General features: G+C 34.0%; 1 protein-coding gene across 5 annotated transcripts in view; it reads right to left on the minus strand.

Annotated features, from left to right (window-relative positions):
* The window catches only part of TENM3 (teneurin transmembrane protein 3), a 1309047-nt gene that overhangs the window by 801712 nt on the left and 486894 nt on the right, over positions 1 to 20441 (minus strand). For all 5 annotated transcript variants that reach the window (XM_032684675.1, XM_032684682.1, XM_032684680.1 and 2 more), the window contains exon 7: positions 8128 to 8290. The gene's annotated coding sequence lies outside the window, so the exon portion shown is untranslated. The remainder of the gene's footprint in view (positions 1 to 8127; positions 8291 to 20441) is intronic.

The raw sequence follows: 20441 nt of genomic DNA on the forward strand, positions 1-20441 counted from the left end.
CTGTCATCTCACTTTCTATGCGCTTTAGCACATTATCCTCTAGTACAGAAATATATCCACTTCATTTGCATAACTCATTTGATGAACTTTTGCTCCAGAAACACTACCAGGTTGCTGCGTTGCACCTATACAATCACGCACTTGGCCCTGAAGACAGAATTTGCTTCCTGTTGTGTCTGTCTGAATTTGCCTTTTACTGGCCCACAGAATCTGCGCAGACACACATAAACTAGACTGCACTGTAGATAAGAGAAATATACCACCAGCAGAATGCAGAATTTGATTGAAGGCAAATCGGATTTCCAGATACGCTTAAATTCATGCTTTAAATTAGTGAAGAAGAAATTTGTTGGCATATATTGCTGTGGACACATAAGGGAAGAAAACCTTTGTGATTTAGTCCATTATGTCTGCAAGTGCTAATGTTGCCTTAGCACGTATCGTATTCAGTTCCTGAGCTGGCACTGGAAAATGTGGTAACTTAACTGTGTATAGTGTAACAGAGACAGAGATGAATAAAACTGTAAACCATGAAAACTTTGAAAGTGGCTGAAGTGAGACACTAAAAGAAGAATATTATTGTTTTAAACTATCTTCATCTCTGATGTCTGCTTTAGACTTCTTGAATATTTAGCTGTGCAAGAAACTCATTAATGTACATCTAGCTGCCTGGCAAACCTTCAGTTTGGTTGCTGGTTGCTGTCAGTTGGTCACAGCTCACTGATGATTCAAAAGTCTAAGTGCAAACTGATGCTCTATTCATTTCAGTTTTACAGTAATGCTATGGCTATGTCAATCAGAAGTTTTCAGGAACAAAAGCAAGAAACTGGTAATGAAAAAAAATCTCCTTGGCCTTAAAGTCCTCATTTTTGCCTAGTAATTGCATTCTATCTGTTTGTATATTTTCACTATTTTGGTATGGCTTCCTAGCATATGTTCAAAATCTGAGGATATTATTTAAGCTAAAGAGTCACAGGAGTTACTTCACAGCAAATCTGACTATTGCCAATCCACTTTGATAAAATGCATGTAAAGTTTCTGCAACTGAGCCTTATATAGCCAAGGGTTCAGAATGCCTTTTAAACCTACTTTTGCAAAGCAAACAGAAAAGCATGCATAGAAGAACTGTATACTTGACAAAAAGAGATAGAGTACTGAAGAAGAAATCCTGCCCCTAAATGAATGATTCATGTCCCTGACATGAATCATATCCCTGATATGAATCTCTGGATTCATGTGATGCAAAGTATACTGTAGGATATAGAAGATATCTTTTTTTCCTTACTAGTTGAAATTAAAAAAAAAAGGAAAAAGAGAAAAGGAGAAGAAGAGAAAAGAGAAAGGGAAAGAAAGAGAAAGAGAATGCGAAAGAAAGAGAAAGAGAATGAGAAAGAAAAAGAAAAGAAAAAGAAGAAGAAAAAGAAAAAGAAAAAGAAAAAGAGAAAGAGAAAGAGAAAGAAAAAGAGAAAGAAAAAGAGAAAGAAAAAGAGAAAGAAAAAGAGAAAGAAAAAGAGAAAGAAAAAGAGAAAGAAAAAGAGAAAGAAAAAGAGAAAGAAAAAGAGAAAGAAAAAGAGAAAGAAAAAGAGAAAGAAAAAGAGAAAGAAAAAGAGAAAGAAAAAGAGAAAGAAAAAGAGAAAGAAAAAGAGAAAGAAAAAGAGAAATAAAAAGAGAAATAAAAAGAGAAACAAAAGAGAAACAAAAAGAGAAATAAAAAGAGAAAGAAAAGAGAAACAAAAAGAGAACTAAAAAGAGAAAGAAAAAGAGAAAGAAAAAGAGAAAGAAAAAGAGAAAGAAAAAGAGAAAGAAAAAGAGAAAGAAAAAGAGAAAGAAAAAGAGAAAGAAAAAGAGAAAAGAAAAAGAAAAAGAAAAAGAAAAAGAAGAGAAAAAGAAAAAGAAAAAGAAAAAGAAAAAGACAAAGAAAAAGAGAAAGAAAAAGATAAAGAAAAAGAGAAAGAAAAAGAAAAAGAAAAATAAAAAGGGAAGAAAAATAAAAAGGGAAGAGAAAGAAAAAGAGAAAGAAAAAGAGAAAGAAAAAGAGAAAGAAAAAGAGAAAGAAAAAGAGAAAGAAAAAGAATTTCCTTCCAAAGGCTTGTATCTGTAACATGTAAAACCAAATAAAATCCTAATTCTATTTTATGTGAGTTTTAGGTAACTTTTTTTAAGTCAACGTATTCTTTGTTACAAGAAATCAATGTCTTAAGTTGAAAGGTGTTTTTCCAACAACTATTCAGTAAAAAATGCAGCAGAAGTCCTTAAAACTGAGAGCAGGGCTTCTCCTTTCTTCTCCACGGAGACTATACTAACCACAAGGCTGCAGTTGTGCTTCTTCTGATCCTTCTATTCCCTTTCATTTTCCAAAGTTTCTCAACATTAGTGATGAATACAGGAGACTTCTCTAAGAATGGTGTCTAGACTGTGTGTCTAGGTGGAACTTGTTCAGAAGCTCAATTCCCTTATGACCCTCATGATGGGAAGGCCTATGTCTGCCACCAGAGGCACACAGGTATGTGCAAGGACCAAAATTCTAAGGTTATGAATGGCAAGTGAGCCAAAGCTTAAATTTAGCTATGAATATGGGCATCCTTAACCTTGTGAATGTTCTCACAGTTACTCCTAGTCAGCTGCAAGTCCTGCTCTGACAAAGACACCTCTTTGTAGCCGAAGAACACGAGATTTGTGACATATTCCTTATCCCCACACTTTGTCCTGACCAGTAGGTCTGACTCCTTTTAGTGTCTTATGCTGAAACTTGTTGCTTAGTTCACAGCACAGAATACAGAACTGGGTGCCAGTCCAAGCACCAGATATTTGAAATCTAAGTGATGTTGTCATTCTCTGTGGTACTCATACACGAGTCCCTTATTACAGCCACCATAAAATGACAAAATTCACAGTTTGATAATTCCAAACCTTTAGTTAAAAATGCATCTAATCTGAAACAAAATTAAAATCATCATCAAATTTCTAACAGACATAAAATAGAAAGCAAAGAGAAACAAAAAATAGAAAGCATATTTTTGAAATATCTTTTCTTCCCTCCCCTTGCACCAAGATATCTGAATAAGAACAACTTTATTTCAACTTTGCTGTGTAACTCTAAGCAAGTAACAAGAGTATATGCATAATAACTTCAACCTGGATGTTTGAATAGTAGATCAGACAGCTATGGAATTACCCGAGAGTATTACCACATGAATACCTTGTGCTTCCTAAATGCTGTCACTCAGAAGGCTTCTGGCACCTCTTCTGAGCCCTCTCATTTACTTCCTTTACACAGCAGCTTTCATAGAGGAAATAGCACCAACATTCATATTCTAAAGCTTTTCTTGTATTCTAACAAATCATATAATCAAAATTATATTTCCTTTAGGAAAGGAATAATTTATCTTCATGATTTGTATGTGTGTATATAATAGTTTTTTATTTGTTGCAATGTGCTAAAGTTAATTTTAATAGCACATCTGATGAATCACAGACGTGTTATTCAAGTATTTACCGGCATTTTTGTGATTTCTATATGAATATTCTGATGACTCTGAATTATTTATTAATGTCTTTCTGTTTTGAACATTTCATGTAAACCCTAAGATTATCACAATTGGTCAAAGCATGGTGCTAAAGACACAAAGGTTGCTGGTTTGATCGTATGGGCCATTCACTTATCGAGAGTTGGATTCGATGATCCTTGTGGGTCCCTTCCAGCTCAGAATACTCTGTGAAATCTGTGAAATGCTAAACAATCACTGACTAGTCTTCTCTATTCTTATTGGTTAATAAGACTTACACATGAGCAGTTGAGATGATCTAGCTAAATAATCACTATAAAATCTCAAGTTAACATTGGTAATTCACTTTAATACATTTTCTAAGCTAAAAACTTTGAGCAGGAAGAATTGTTTTGCAATTGGAACAAACAAAAGATCCAAAATGGAATTAAAAATCATAGTCTAGTTTATGAAAATCTGCTGTTTAGTTAAAAAACCCCAACATTTTGCCAGAGACTGATAATGGTTAATGGCTTAAACATTGTTAAGATCACCAAAAGCAAACTGCAAAGAAATAGCTGCTCATATATGGAAGCCCACCCGTCCCTGAATATGCCTACTGATTTGGACTGTGAAGGGACCTTGAGATAAGGTGAGGTGGTACTGTTGTCTGACTATCCCAGGTGCAGAAGAGCATGCATACCTGAAGCTATAAACTGGGTTTCCAGATAAGGGAAGAGACTGATAAGAGGCAAATCTTATGAGATGAGATAGTCCTCTTATCATGCCATGATGACTCAGCTGTGAAAACCCCTCCAAGGGAGCACAGAGGACATTCATACCTAGCCTGAGCTATTCATCTCAGGTGATGGAGATGATGGGTCATGATTGATTCAACTACACTGACAGCTGCAACATGTCAGAAGGTGCCAAAGACTCATGAAATGTCCCGTGATCCAGTATTACATAATTCAAGGGTGGTCTTTCCACCTAGCTTCTGCATAATATAAACCCCATGAAGAAAAGGAGTCTCTTCCCCCACCACTTGAGAGATACAACCACTGGGAAGACCAGAAGACAACCAAACAGGACTTTAGAATCTATGGAGCGGTGATATCTTTTTTTCTACTTAATCTGTTTCTCTGTCACTCTCTCTCTCCCCACCTCTGTCTTTTCCCTGTCTCCCTCTTCTTCCTTGAACACATCATTTACTGTTCAATAAAATCTGTACTATTGACTTTGGCAAATGGTCTTGTTTGCAACTTAATTCAGGCAGAGGCATCTCTAATAATTTTAATAATCAGATTGTAACAAATTTGTGGAAAGTTTTTTTTCTTTTTTAATTGAGTTGTCTCTTACTCCTAATGGTAGCATGGGGATTCCAGCTACTTCTTATCTTTTTTTAATGCCTACATATTTTAGCCTTACCCAAGGTGTGCCCTATCTCTTTTAATTTCATAATTTTTCAGCTGGGTGATTGTCAAGAGTTAAGTAAATCAGAGAAAAAAAAAATTACAGATAATTAAGACCCTACGAGTTTCAAGGATGGAGATCCAAATTAATATCCCCAGGGAGAGGAACGTGGATAGGAGATGGCTGGGCTACTCAGCATTCAGGGAGGTGCAGAGTAAGCACAGCGCTGTTGTTTCTCAGGCAAAGAGGGTAATAAGAGGTATAGGGAAATCAGGGTTGCAGTTGAAACTGGTGACCTTAGAGTACAAAGAAAAAAAGATTTCTAAAGGAAAGTTGGCTTTATTAGTTCCAGCTCCTGAAGCATCATGTTTCTACTAGCTGGCAGTTTATGACTTTTCTATGATTCGAGTTTTTCAGATTCCTAAGAGCAAAATAAAAATCAAGAAAAATCATAGATTCAAAGAAAAATGTACATTCTTTTACAGCTAAGTCCTTTACTTAGAGGAGATCAACACTATTTAAGACTAATGATAGTTTATACTTCTGAAAGTTAATGTAGTATGTAAAATCAAATGATATCTGAATGAGTTGCAAGGAAGTGTCCTCATAAAGCTTCATATTTGGTTCAGAGCTACAGGCTTCAAAAGGATAAACTTGCCTTTAAAAGTTCTGTGTTAGAGCTTAGGCCAGATTTTTTTACCAAACTCCTTATACATAGTTGAGGATTTAAGAAAAACAATGAAGTAATCAGAGGTGGATTAATCCTACCTGACACAAAACCAAGAATGTATTTAATCTTCTTCATGTAAAGGGAATATTTTTAAGTATATCTATGTGATATTTAATACACTTATTTACCAATTTACAACTCTCAATTTTATTGAATTAAGCCCTCTTACCCTTTGTAAAATGTCAAACTTGAACAAAATATCAAATATGTGCAAAATGCACTAGGGACAGCATATTACTGAATCTGGAACCATCTGGTAGATCACACTGAAGTACGTGGTGGTATGAAAGAAATTAAACCAGGAAAAAACAATATCATAAATTATTAGCATGTTTGTTCATTTCTTTCTAATCACTAATGTGGATGTAGCCAAGAGTAAAAAAGCCACCTTTTTTTGTCTAACAGATATGCACCGAGAAACAGTAATGACTGTATTTGATCCCCTCTGATCAGATCCTAACCTCTAGAAAGCCACTGCACTCTTAGTGAGGATAAAGCAGTTGCTGTGGTCCCAACAGAACTTATGATCAGCCAATTACCTGTTACTGGTATACCAGCTGCTCTTGCAAGATTTCAAAAAGTGCCATTCATACTTAATGAATTGTGAACTGTATGCCTTTACTTGGAATCTTGCACGAGATGAAGAAAATCTGAGTCTTTAATTGTTGGACTGTGTATAGTTCTGTCTTATGCATTTTAAAGGAAAGCAGCTACCTATGCAAAATATGATCAAACAGCAAGTTATTTCATAAAGCTTCTATAAATCTATGCAGTGTCCTCTAAAGACATAAAAAATGAGCTGACAGACAAATTTAGAATTAAAACATGGTTAAAGAAGACCTTTCTCAAAAGATGAATGCTTTGAAAGTCTACCCTCCACTCATTTTTTTAAATGGTGTGCAACATTACCAACATACGTCACCACACTAAATGTTATAGTATGTGCTAAAGGTATCATGATGTTACTAGAAGAAAAGCTGTAGAAAATGTATTCATGCAGTGCATTTTTTTAAAGCTGTTATTACAATGATTTCATATCAGACTGAAGACTTATTTCGCTTCTAAGAGATTCACACAAATCCTCAAAACTAAGCCTGATACTGATTTACCTGCATATCCAAATGCATATCCAAAGTAGTAAGAAGCCCCAACTCCATCACATAGTTTATGCAGAGACAAAGCAAGAACATTGATAGAGCATAGAAATTTATGCAATTCTACTAAATTCTTTTTGTCTTCCTTCTCTTCTCCACTCTGCCCCCTGATTACCAGCAGTCAAGGAAATCAATGACAATCCTAACATACAGCTGAGGAACTTCTAAATAGCACCACTGCTCACTTTTTAAGCAGTGAGATAGATACAGAAAATACACCAGCCTTTCCTTTCCCTGGAAGCATTCCATTGATGAGAAGACATTATTTTATTAGGCTGGTGCCATGATAACGCTCCTATTAATATTTCTTTTGAAGAAGCTCTGGTCCTTTAAACTGACATACTTCAAGTACACATATGGTTAAGAAAAAAAAATTAAAAAATCAAATATTACTTATCATATAGTCATAAATGATACATCACAGTTCTCTGACTGTAGTCCGGATAGAAGATAATTGCAATAACATAATTAATACTGAAAGGCAGCTGTCTAAGTGACTCTTTATGTCAATGTCTTAGTTTTAATGTAATCCTTAAAGAATTTCCAGTCTTAGATCCTGCACATATTTACAGCTTCCAAACTGTTCCAAGCCAGGTTAAATATTTTTGTATCTGAGCATGTACTTTATAAAGTTGTGTGTTACGATACCATAAATATTCCTGAGCCACGGGTGGCTATTTCACTATCTGGTTTCAACACTGAAAAATCTGTTAAGCCATACTGGATCTCTCAAGCAGGATAAATCTGCTGAGATAGCCTCAAATGACCTGAAAACATTTTCAGTACTGAACTATGTAATTTAGACAGCCTTATGGAACAACTACAGTTACGACATCATTCCTGGACTGCCCCGTAGGTATCAGAATTTCTGCAGTGATGCGATTTCACTGTAGGTATACTTCCTAAACCAGAAGGGTCCCCGAACAAAGCCTCTAGCTATCTTCCTTAATTCCTACACTTGGGAAAGTTACATCTTGCCATATTTGGGGTGTTATGATAAATTTATACCATTCCAGACTATTTAGCCATCAGAAAGTAACGGGATGAAAGGATTGATTTCTGTTGCTGTCAGGAAGTACTCTGTAAAACAGTATCTTGAAAGACTGGTTCTTATAGTTTGAAGAGGTAGCACATGGTAGTGTTCTATAAATGCTTATAAGTGTAGAGAAATAAGTGTCATTAAATACCTCAACTTATTATTAAAAAAACCCAAACAATTACAACCAACACCTGCATATGTGGGGGTTTTTATACTTTGAAAAACTAGAAATCCATCAGGTCAACAAAATTTTTTGAAACAAGTTGCTTTGGGCTAAGGAACTGCTTTTCCCATGGGGTCACTCACCAATATTTATGAGGGAAGGTCACTTGGAATGCCACCAGCAGATGAAAAAACAAGAAAGAAAGAAGGTTTTTCTGTCTTCACTGAGCTGGCTGATTTCGCCAAAATGATAACCGACATTGACATTACACAAGGGAAAGGTTGTAGTCTCACTGTTGCAGCTCGGCTGTAGAAACAAAACAAAAACAGAAATAAAAACATATGTGTATACTTTTCAAATAAATGTAGTGCCAACACATTAAATCTCTGATCTCTGGAATATAAATAATGCTTTAATCTTGGCTTTGAAATAGTTATCTCAAATCTACTTTAAAAGAGACCCCTAAGAAATCGAATGTTCTTCTGTAAAATTAATCAATCACTTTGAGGATTTAGTGGAAAGTAATGGCCATAAACATCTTATGTGCTCAGCTGGTGGTAGAAGGCAGACAAAAATTACAGTTCTGATAAAAATAAGGAAAAGCTGAGATTTGAAGTGAAGATTGCATGCAGAATACATGACAGAGAATGACAGGAAATTTTATAGGTGAACGTGGCTATAGCTGAACATGGCCTACAGAAAACTTAAGGGAAAATTGAAGGATTAATGAGAGATTCTAATTTATTTATTTATTTATTTATTTATTTAATTTTCCTAGCATCTGTGTGAATTATTACCTATACGTCTGGTACGTCCTAAAAGAAAAAACTGTGATGAATAAATAAACAGCTCTAGAAATCTTCAATAGGGTCCTTTACCTTGCAGGGAATATTATCATTGGCTTTTGATACAATTTCTGCTGCAGGGAAAGACTTTCAAAGCTCAGAATGCTGAAGTATTGCCAGGCGCTCAAAGACCCCCTGCCGTGCGCGTCAAACTAAGAAATCTCTCTGAACTTGTCGAATTAAAAGTCATCTCTCTCTCTCTGCAACCCCTGCATGAGCTGTGAAGCTCTGTCCTCATTTTTTTTAGGCCTTCCATGATAAACAAATGGAGCCTGAAGCATCTTTATTCTTTTCAGGCACATAATTAAAATTCTTTTAAAAATGTAATTGAAGGCAATGAATTTCAAAAGGAGGTTCTAGTTAACAACGAGGTTGGAACAGTTTCAGTAGGCCATACTGCTTTATCATTCAATTTGTTTCAAAGGTGAAAGTAAAACAGCTTGTTATGATCCTGGGTGTCTTTTTTTTTCTTTTTTTTTTTTTGTTTGTACATCAAGAGGTTGCTCCAAACTTAAACATCTCAGCAGGATTTATGCTTTCTGGAATGTCATAAAACTTAATTACTGAAAGAGCAAAGAGAAGTATATTATTAAAATATGAACAAAGCAGAAAGTATTCTTGGTTTCTCAAAATCATTATTTATACATCCCCTAAAAATTAAAGAATATACTTATTGAAGAATTTGTATTTTTTTTGGCTACCCTCTTTCATTCATCCAAATAATTGTAAATATTCTCAACCTTACAATTTTCACAAACCTGATAATGCATAGAATGCTAATTTTCTGTGATGACTACTGCTGCAAAACATTGTAATGATTGGTTCTAACAGGTATTTTTGATGTTGCCAAGAAAAGAGCAAGTGTTGATACAATCAATGATTTCAAATTAATGTAAAAGGAATGAAAAACTATTTCATTGGCTTTGAACTACAGGTATTATCACACAAAATTAAGTCAAAAGTAGTAGGAGACAGAACAGCTTTTCAGAAAGTTGTCTGTAAGGTGACTTCTTAGAGAGCTCAAAATCTAAACCAAACTTTTTTGAATATCTATTTTAGGGTATCCCTCTGTGTTGAAAGCAAAAATCTTCAGTTTTCACCTGTTTTTTTTTTTTTCTCCTTGCTGTGTTTTTAAAACTGTTACTTCTGGCTATAAATGACCATATGAAATGTATTTTTTTAGAGTTTTTCCCTAAAGAGACTAGAGATTGAGATGTTTAAAAGAAAATTATTTACAATTCTTGAAGATTAAAAAAAAAAAAAGAAAGGTGCAGCAAGGCAGCACTACTCCCACAACTTCTGGCTAGTACTCTGCCTCTGATAGTTATAATGCCTCTGGGAGACCTGAGATAACACAGCTAACATAGCTGCTTTTCATCCTTGGAAGGGGAAGCACACCATGTGTTCTGTGTGGGTCAACAACTGTTCTGTCTGGTAACTGCAGAAAAAGGATCCAGTTAGCTCCACTGAAAAAGGCAATGGCAAAGCAGATCTAGCAGGAGTAAATTAGGTCTTTGACTACACTACCAAGGAATATCTCTGCAAGTCAGATGTTATTTCTTTCTAGTTTTGTGGGGGGGGGGTTGTGCTTTGTTTTTGTTTGTTTGTTTGGGTTTTTGTTTGTTTTGTTTTTGTTTTTGGTTGGGTTTTTTTTAATTAAAAACTTGTACAGCATAGGGCACAACCCATTCCAAAGGTCATGCTTAACAGGCAATACAGAGAACAATGCAACAAGGTTGACCCTCTCTATTTTCTGCAGTTGTTTTGCATTACATTAGCAGGTTTGAAACACCCACATGCCTTCATCTCACACCCAGAATATGCAGTGCACAACTTTCACACATTGCACAGAGCCTACCCATTATGCTGCAATCTGGACAAAATTCATAACAAATAATGATCATATCTTAGATCCAGCAAGACACCATACTGGCACAAGAGCAGTGTGACCAAAGGCTACATCGTATCTTTCTACCTGTGAGGTTTTTATATTGGTAAACATGTACTATTACAACCAACCAAAAGAATAACTCAGTCCCTACTATGCCTTCTGTATCCTTGTATCTTTGTTGGGAAAAAGTGAACTCTTCTTAACCTTGCCTTCAGAAAGCAAAGGAGAATTTTAACAGTGTATTTATTATCTTTAATTGTGTACAGTATCTCAATGTGCCATGAAATCAACAGAAAGCATAGGTGTAATCAACAAGAAACATGAATCAAAAAAACCCATTAAATAAAACAAATGTAGGCAAATTAGTATTTTCAAATTTCATTTCTGCTATAAAACTGGATTAGTGAAAGCAGCGTGATTCTAAAAAGTAACTCATCTTCCACCACAATTTCCTCGGTAGAACGTGAAGGACATTAGACAAAAAAATGCCAAACCAAAGCTGTAACAAAGAGACAGTATCTGACATTTTAAGAAAGGCCCAGCATGAGTATTTAATGTCTGTTTGCAAAGTGAGTAAAGGCTTCTTTAAGTTCACTGAGTACTCACTGTAAATTTTAGGGAAGATCACTAGCTTAGAAAAAAGAGACTACTGAAATATGAGTCACATCCATGAACAAAAGTGATCAAAGTCTGCTTGGCTGCTAGAGTGTCTTCAGTTTATTCCATTGCAGTACACATATCACTTGATTGAAAGGTGTATGGCTATAAGGTACCCAGGTCTGTCTACTGTCACTGCGTCTGAAATTCTCATTTGTTACGTCTGACTTCCTTTATTGATTTCTTTTTCCTAAGAAGCAGAAGCTGAAATAATTTTTATAATATTTGGGAATCAAATGTTTTTAATATTTTAAATACATTAAATTTAATATACAATAAATTCATCTTAATTCTCCTCCAAGTTAAAATTATTTTAAGAGCTGTGATGAATTCAAAATTTTCCAGACTTTGTTCCCACTCATATGTTGATAGTATGATACTGACATTATGCAGTCATATCATACATTCTTACATATCTTGAAGATCTGAGACACCTTTTTCAGTGGAGAAAAAAATACTTTTTATGTCATTGCCAAATAAGACATTAATGCAAGGAATTTATTTCTTCAAATGACACCTGATGCTTATAAACACCTACCTCTTATACACCATAAAATGAATATCTAATAATAATAATTAATTATTAACTTAGGTAGAAAATTAGGATACATATGGCAAAAGTCTCCTAGAAACAGTTTTGATCCAGTAGTTCAATGTTCTGTAGATAAAACTGCTTATTGCCTTGATAATTTGGTATGAGGCACTGCTATTTCAGAAGATGGCAGAAGAGGGAGTAAGTGAATATAAACCCGATTATGACTTCAATGAGAAGTGTAAGAGTAAGAATATTTCAGCTACTCTCTTTCTTTTCCAAAATAGATTGATTTCCTAAGACAATTTTCCAAACACTGTAAAAAGTTAGCCTGCATCAGAATTTAAAGTTTTTGAAGATTGTTATGCTCCTCTGTATTATTCCTGTGTCTTGATTATTTAGATTAATACAGATTTGTGGCTTTTCGACTGTACTGTTAGATCATATATTCTGAAATTATAACAAAACATAATTTTACATCATAGATTTAAAGCAGAGATTAAAGCAGAACAGTAAGGAATTCCTCAGGGAAATTTGCTATCAAATCACAAGCTGTATAGATTCAAATAAAAATACAAGCTTAACCTTAAAAACAGGTTCAATCCCTCACATCAGTACTGATTTGAGTGTTCCATATGAGGTAGTAATCACAAAATAACTCAAAAAATTTCAAGAAATGTTTTACTTTACATTTTCTATCTCCCATGTATGCAGGCAACATGATGGTCTCCCCAAAAGTAGTAAATATTAGACATTATCTGAAGTACTTGAAAAATAAAATTACCATATATTTTGCATGATATATTAGTAGATGGTAACGAGGAAAATAGATAATCAATAAAATAGACCCTAGATTATATTATCATGCCCTTAATCCAGAGATTAGGTTCAAGGTTTTCGAAAAAAAATTTAGAGTAAGAAAGGAAAAAAAAATTACTGCTTTTCTGAAAGTTCTGTCTGCATATAAAATTGCAGTATTGAAAGTAACTAGTAAGGAAGCAGGTACATATTATAGAGTGCAGAAAGTCTGGTGCTGTTTTTGCCACAAGAGCAAAGACAGAATTGATAACAGTTCTCAGAAAAATGTAAGTCTGTGTCAAGGTAACTCATTCCTATAAAATCTTGATATATTTAGTGCTTTCTTTGGTTCGACATTCTCTTATGAATATCCATTCCCTATCAGTTGTGTAGAGCTCTATGGCCCTAATTCCTTCTATTCCTAAATTTCTTTGCTCCATATTTTGTTAAAATCCACGTATTCTACAATACTAAATCTTATCCTGTGCTATTGCAAAAAAGTAACAGCTGTCAGACACTTGAATAGTTTTGACAACAACTAACACTTCTGTTTAGCCAAAAGTGTATCATTTCAGTGACGTGAATGGTACTTTTTGGATGAAAAAGCCGAGTAGCCTGACAGATAAATCCCTCATTCATTTTTTAGGAAGAAGGGAAGAAAATCTACTTAGCTAACAAATAGTCATCAGCTCTTAATAATGTTTGGTGATAGGATTATTTATTATACTAAAAATTTCAATCTGGTGGGACAGAAAACCTTCAAAAAGGTTAAGGAAAAACAAGGAGCGTGGAGCAGCTGTACTGTACCTAAGAGACTGAGAATGGGATAGAATGGACCCACTTCGTTTTACCTGCAGAATTTTCATGTATTTGCCTGAGCAAGGCCAAATAAATGCAGTCAGATATCTAACAGGGAAGCTGAAAACTACTCTGTTTATATAAATGTTCTTTAAATGGTAAAAATCAATTGTAAAAGATTCCTGCACATTGAGTCTCTACAGTGCTATTCATTTTCATATTCACAATACAGCAAAATGGGAAAAGAACTTACAGAGAATGAATATACAGATACATCAAATATATTTTTGTGTTTGTTCTCTTTAAAATATATTAATAACCGGTGGTATTTTTAAAGGAAGCTCATGAGTGCAGTATCTTTTCCCGTGGATATATTCTGCTACTTTTGCAGTCAATTGAGAAGTTCTTTGGAACAAATTACTCTGGCAACTTTGCCTTTTTACAGTTCAGAGTAAGCCACTGATGGCAAAGTGTATCTGTCAAATTCAGTGCTGACGAAAACGACAGAAGAGAAAACTGACATAGTTATGACAGGCAAACACTTGATACCAGCAAGAACTTTATGTTGTTGATCATTGCACACTGTTAGAATGCCTTGTTACATGTTCATGTAAATAGGAACACAATGAAAATGTTGAATTCTGAAGTATCTTTTCAGAGGAGGAAATTAAGACAAGGAAATTATGGAGAAAATTAGACACTTTTTAAAATTATCCCATTTTATACTGCAATGCTAATATTTGTAGTGAAAGATACATTAGCATAAAGAATTACTGTATGTACTAAATTAAAGCATGTAATATTTTACATTAGAACTCAGAATTATGTGAAGTTCTTAAGTTTCAATCATTCAATAAAATGCATAAAAATCATTCGATAAAATAGAGTGCTTTCAGTGATATAGTTTTTTTATAGTCGTTGTGATTTCTAATTTTACAGAAGCTAGATATCGGTTCCTAAAACCCAGTCTTTTCACACATAATCTAGAGTTGCTTCACTGTAACTATTCTAATTTCTTGAAATCTAAGGGTCATTAATTTAGCAAATGCCAGATGTTTAGAAACTACCTTAAAAAACCATATTAGCCCAGGAGAATCAACAAAGAATAAAATTTGTATGTTCTAATCTTGAACTTGCTGCATAGTGCATTTATAAATATATTTTGCTTTAAGGATTGGATGTTTAATACATTAGATCTTTTGAACTCATCCACTAGATGCATAAAATATATATTGATAATATTATCTCCTGTAAAATTAGGCTTCTTAAAATTTGTTTCTTTTATCACTTAGTTTATTTCTTCTATTCTCAAACCAATATCTTCATATTTGAGTGTAAGAGTATTTTTTTGATTTAAATCAGTTTTAAGTTTTACTTAGGAAATAAACATAAAGCAGAACTTTTTATCTGCTCATGAAAATGCTGTAAGTTCATTATGTTGTCTAGGGGCTTAGGTGATAGAACAGATTTTAATGGAAATAAACTGCTTAGTCACTATGAACATTAGACTGGCTGCAGTGGGTGGATTAGTTACAAGCACAAGTTGAAATTAATCATAGCACATAGTAAATATATTTTTGTTTTAGAATATTTCCACAAAATAATTTGCTCAGGTTTATAACACAGTAGAGATACTCACTGGCACTCTTTTGGCATTCATTTTGTTTTCATTTCAGTTTGCCATTTTGTTTTAGGTACACATATGCCCAATTTTATGGCAGCATATAATTTATTGACATATTATAACTGTAATATGCTTGTCATAACTCCATGTTGCGTTCTATGTGACAATTGGAAAACAAACATCATACAGAGTGAGGCTTTTAGTCAAAATTTTCTTTCTAAGGCTTGGAAAGAGTTCTGTGGTCCATGATGAATGGAAGAGCATAGAGTGGATGTTATATAGAGCCTTTTGGACTTGGTGTGCATTGCACAGGTAGCAACTAGTGTGGGGACTAGCCTTCAACCTCAACTCACCTTCCTTCCACACACTCCTGTGGTTTGCATACGGTTCTTTTTCAAACTCCACTCCTTCAAAACATTTTTTATTCTAGCAATTGTACAAAACCTGAAATAACTTTCTAAATAAAACATATTAAATCTAAGTACTTTATTATTACAAACTACAGTACTTATTTTTGTTTTTCTAAAGTCAAAAGGTGTAGAAGGGATCATGGAACAGAAACATTAATAAGCTCCTTGTCTGAACAGTAATTCAGTAGTTTCTGCTTCCATAACTGCAATTTATTATGAAACCTGCTGTAATTTTATTTATGGAATTGGGATAAAACTGGAAGAAAAAAGATCTCAGCAAATATTGAAGCAAAGAAGATTTAAAGATGTGGAAAAGGAAAAAAAAAAGGAAATTTTTATAAACTGTGATGACAATCTGATACATATTAAGTAAGCTAAATAGTTTTACATTTAAACCACATATGTGATAGATTTGATACTGGTTTCAGAGAAAGTTAAGCTGAAGATGGGAGTGCAGAGAAGAATGATGATATAGAGAAGAATCCGGCTGAGTCTGAAGGAAGATTTCTAGTGGACCTCTTTAAATGAGGTGGATCTTGCGTAAAACCTCAATAAGTCAAGTAAAATATAGTGTATCAGTGAAGGTTGCTTACACCATTTCTTTATCTTCAACAGATAAAAAGAGCGGAAGTTCTTACAGAAAGAGCTTCATGGGTTTGTCAACTATATTAACAGAATATAACATAATGAAATCAAATGCAAACATGCAAAATTCAGAGTATGCACTTAGGAATTAACTAAGACTGTGTACATTAAATGCTGTGTTTATGAATCGAAGAGGCTGAAAATGTTTAATCTGTTTAGCCTTCCCAAATGTAGTCTGAAAGGGAATATGATTACTTTCCATAGAGGTAAAAAAAAGTGGTGGAAGAAAGTTTAAGTACAAGATACGAGAATAAAAGTGTGTAACTGGCAATAAATAGCAAAGGCTGAGACCCAGAGAAAATGCTCCAACCACCAAAACTGACTTATTCTGGAATGTTATTTCATCCTTCAATACTGGAAACAAATCCTAACCAGTGAGATCCACTTACAGAATGTCATTTCCTGGGATAACAGAAGCCGATAATTTTGTGATCCTGTCAGGATCTATGCTATTTAGCTTTCTTAGGAAAGAAGAAAACAGAAAGAATATATTTAAAGACACTCTGAAAAGACTTATTTTCAAAGGCGCCAGACATATTTTTAGGCATGCTTTCTATTTACAGTATTAGGCATGATAAATGCTTCCACATCAGGTTTCAATCCCTTCAAGAGGCTGATTTAGACTGAGTCATCAATTGCTCTTTTTCTGAGTATTACACTCTGCTCTTTATAGCCAACAGCATATTTCTTTTGACATTTGCTCTCTTCACTAAGTGCCACTTTTTTCCTTGCTACTTCCTGAAATTTACCTAGATCCTGAAATTTTTTACTGATTTTCATGAAGTTGATTGTGTAAGGGGTGGCATGTGCCATTCTACCCCAAGAACAGACCAATGACAATGTAATTTTACATAATTTTTCTTTGTTCTAGTGAGCAAATACTTTGCACTGGCAGATTACATTCTCATTTTTCTAGCTTCATAAATCATGGTAAGGCTATTAGGAAAAAGTGGCATCAAAGAGGAGAGATTAGAATCCTAAGAAACCTGTTGCTGAACGTCCATATTTTCTAATTTTACTTTACCTAAGCAACTATGGCAACCTAAGATTTTGTACAATATAAAGGTAAACAAACCTTAATAGTAATAATCTCTATGAACTACAGAATTCTGGAATATTTTACTTATTCCAAAATGACTGTATTAAATTGTTCTCAAACTCTATTCTTTGCTCATTTTCGCTCTTCATTATCCTTCTAAACCTTTAAATCCACAGAAAGTCAGAAAAATTCTTCCTTATTCTGAATTACTGGAATCAGAGCCTATGATTATGAATTTCTAATATACTGCCCTGTTTCCCTAGTCCAGTTCTTATTATAGGATCTGGAACTGAAATTCTAAGTTTTCTTAGGAGGAGTAATTTAAACCCAAACTTACAATCTCAATAGATTGCCATCTCTTTTTCAGCAGGAATGAATTCTCTCTCCAGTTTACATGCTAGCTGAGTGCAGCAGTTGGGATAGTTGCACTCTCCCACAGTTCATTATCCTACTTCACATAATTATTTTAGGCTCATTGCATGACCTTTCTGTATTCCAGGATACAGCAATGTATCAGTGATTTAGTGTATATTGGCCTGCATTTCATTTTACAATATTACTTTATTGCTGGTCAAAAAGAATATGTGCTCAACTGTATTTTACTAAAACAATAAAAAATAAGGAATATAAAAACATGCCTTTTTATTAGTTTGGCAATACTCCCAGATGTGTCTGAAAATCTTATGCAAACAAAAGGCAATAGAATGCTTCACTGCCAAAGTCTGCAATCACATTAGAATCAAAGAATCATTAAGGTTGGAAAAGACCTTTCAGATCATCAATTCCAACAATCAACCTAGCACCACTACCACTATGTTCACTACTAAACCATGTCCTCATGTGTCATACTCACAGGTTTTTCCAGGGATAGCGACTCCATCACTTCCCTGGGCAGTCTGTTCCAATGCTTTACAACCCTTTCCATGAAAAAAAATTATCCTAATATCCAATCTACACCTCCACTGGTGCAACTTGAGGACATTTCCTTTTATCCTGTCACTTGTTACCTGGAGGAAGACATGGACCCCCACCTAACTACAACCTCCTTTTAGGCTGTAGAGAGCAATAAGTTCTCCCATAAGCATCTTTTTCTCCAGGCTAAACACATTATAAGGCACCTGGCCTTATTGAATCTCATACAACTGACCTTGGCCTTTTGATCTAGCCTGTCCAGATCTTTCTGCAGAGCCCTTCTACCATCCAGCAGATCAACACTCACTCACACCCAACTTAGTGTCATCTATGAAAAGGAAGAACTTCTACCTCTTAGTTAAACATTCTTATTCAGCACAGCAATATCCAGCGAAGAGGTCATTTCATGTGATACAAATTACCTTAAAATTATAAGTTTTGAATGAAAAACAAAGTCAGTAATTTTCAACATCTGCTTTGCTTTTGATTAACACATATTTGAAAATTAAAATCTCATTATTAAACTAACTATAAAGAGTATTTTAAAGTAGTCAGTGGTGGTTGAAGTTGTTTTTCCTGAATAAGATATAGCTGAAAGATGGTATCAGGATGCAACAGTAGGGATTATTAAAAGAATTTGATTTCAACATAGAATATTATATCACTGTTTGGATGCTGCTTGCACACAGAAGTCTAACTGAGATCAACGGTAGTTTTGAATGAGCTCTATCAAGCTTTTAGGTATTTATTTATTTAGCCAATACAAGAATCAGATACCCTGCCAGTGTTGCAAATACTACAATGCCATAACACAAAAAATAAATAATAACAAGTACATATACCAATTTACACTAGAGCTCTAATATTTTACTGTTCTATTTTCTTCATGTCTTGCATTCTAGCTACTAAAGATCTGATATTTCTGTCTCCTGTTTCACAGCTGATGTTGAAATGTTTTTCTATACAGTGCTGCAGCAAGGAAATTCTCTATAAAGCAGTATCAAGTATTTGGTTTTTATGGAAAACAAAACAACAAAAAAATACCACCAGATAACCACATATGTAAGTGATAACCATATATGTAAGTAAACTGAAAAATATATATAATAACTAAAGTTAAGATTTTGAAGGTAGAAAACTTTCAAGTACAAACTGAGACATATACCTATGTTAGAAAGGTTTCCTTTTTCTTAACGTTTTAAAACAAAAAAACCTACAAGAAAAAATCCTTTTACCCTATGATGGGTGTGCATATCATTAAAATATTTCAATTCAGCAAATGCAGACTGAACCCAACTTTAATGAAAACTAAGATTTCTTAAGACAATTTTACAGAATTGTATACTGTATCTGTGCTTAGACAGTCAAGATCCAAAACATTCCAATATCTCAGTCTGTCTCATATATATTTTGTATTAATTTTTGCTTTTCCTGGTAGCTGGAATACACATCACAGTCCTCAATCAAAGAAGAAATTGGCACAGTATACTATTTCAACCTAATGGGTAGGTTATAACTTAGCAAGTTACAGTGTTTAGAACAAATTATAAAAAAAATGTTGAAAATATAAAAAAAAGTCCACATGATCTATTAAACAGAGCTGATGAAGTTGAACTCCATACTATACATGCAGCTGAATTTTTCTGCAGCTTGTTCATATGTACATCTCTATAACTGGGCAAATAGTGCAAAATTTATATTAACCTTCTTAATTTTGTACAGTTTCTTGAAATATTTTTTATATTTTACATCATGGCCATGAAAATGGATTTCTCATTTTAATAAAATAACACGTACATAGAAGCTTGAAAATATTATGTCCCTATATTCAATGAAACGTGAGAAACTGTTTACATGTGTTGAATTGAGACAACTGCAACCCAACACAGAATGAAAGCTCAGTATTTTGAAAACAAATGTAATGGGACACAAATCAATAATTATTTGCACAAGTACTTTAAAGAATTCTTCTGAATAATTAGTGCATCCAAGAAAATTCAGATCCCTTAAAATGTGCAGTAAATATTGATGATGAAATTAGACAGATCACTGTAAATTCTTCAACCAGCTACACATATAACTTAATCACTATTTCTTGTATGAAAAAAAACCCCAAACCATATTTTCTAGTGCATTCAGGAGATGAGAATTTTCAAGCAATTTCTTGGGTTTTATTTTGTAAATATGGTGCTGGATCACAAAACCTTAATGTGCAATACATGCGCACAGAATCAGTTTTTTATGGCTTCATAGAGTGTTCAAAGAATAGAACTCTCAGTTTAATAATTGAGATCAGCTGTGAGTTC

This window comes from Chiroxiphia lanceolata, chromosome 4, assembly GCF_009829145.1.
Source record: "Chiroxiphia lanceolata isolate bChiLan1 chromosome 4, bChiLan1.pri, whole genome shotgun sequence".
In the NCBI taxonomy this organism is placed as follows: Eukaryota; Metazoa; Chordata; class Aves; order Passeriformes; family Pipridae; genus Chiroxiphia; species Chiroxiphia lanceolata.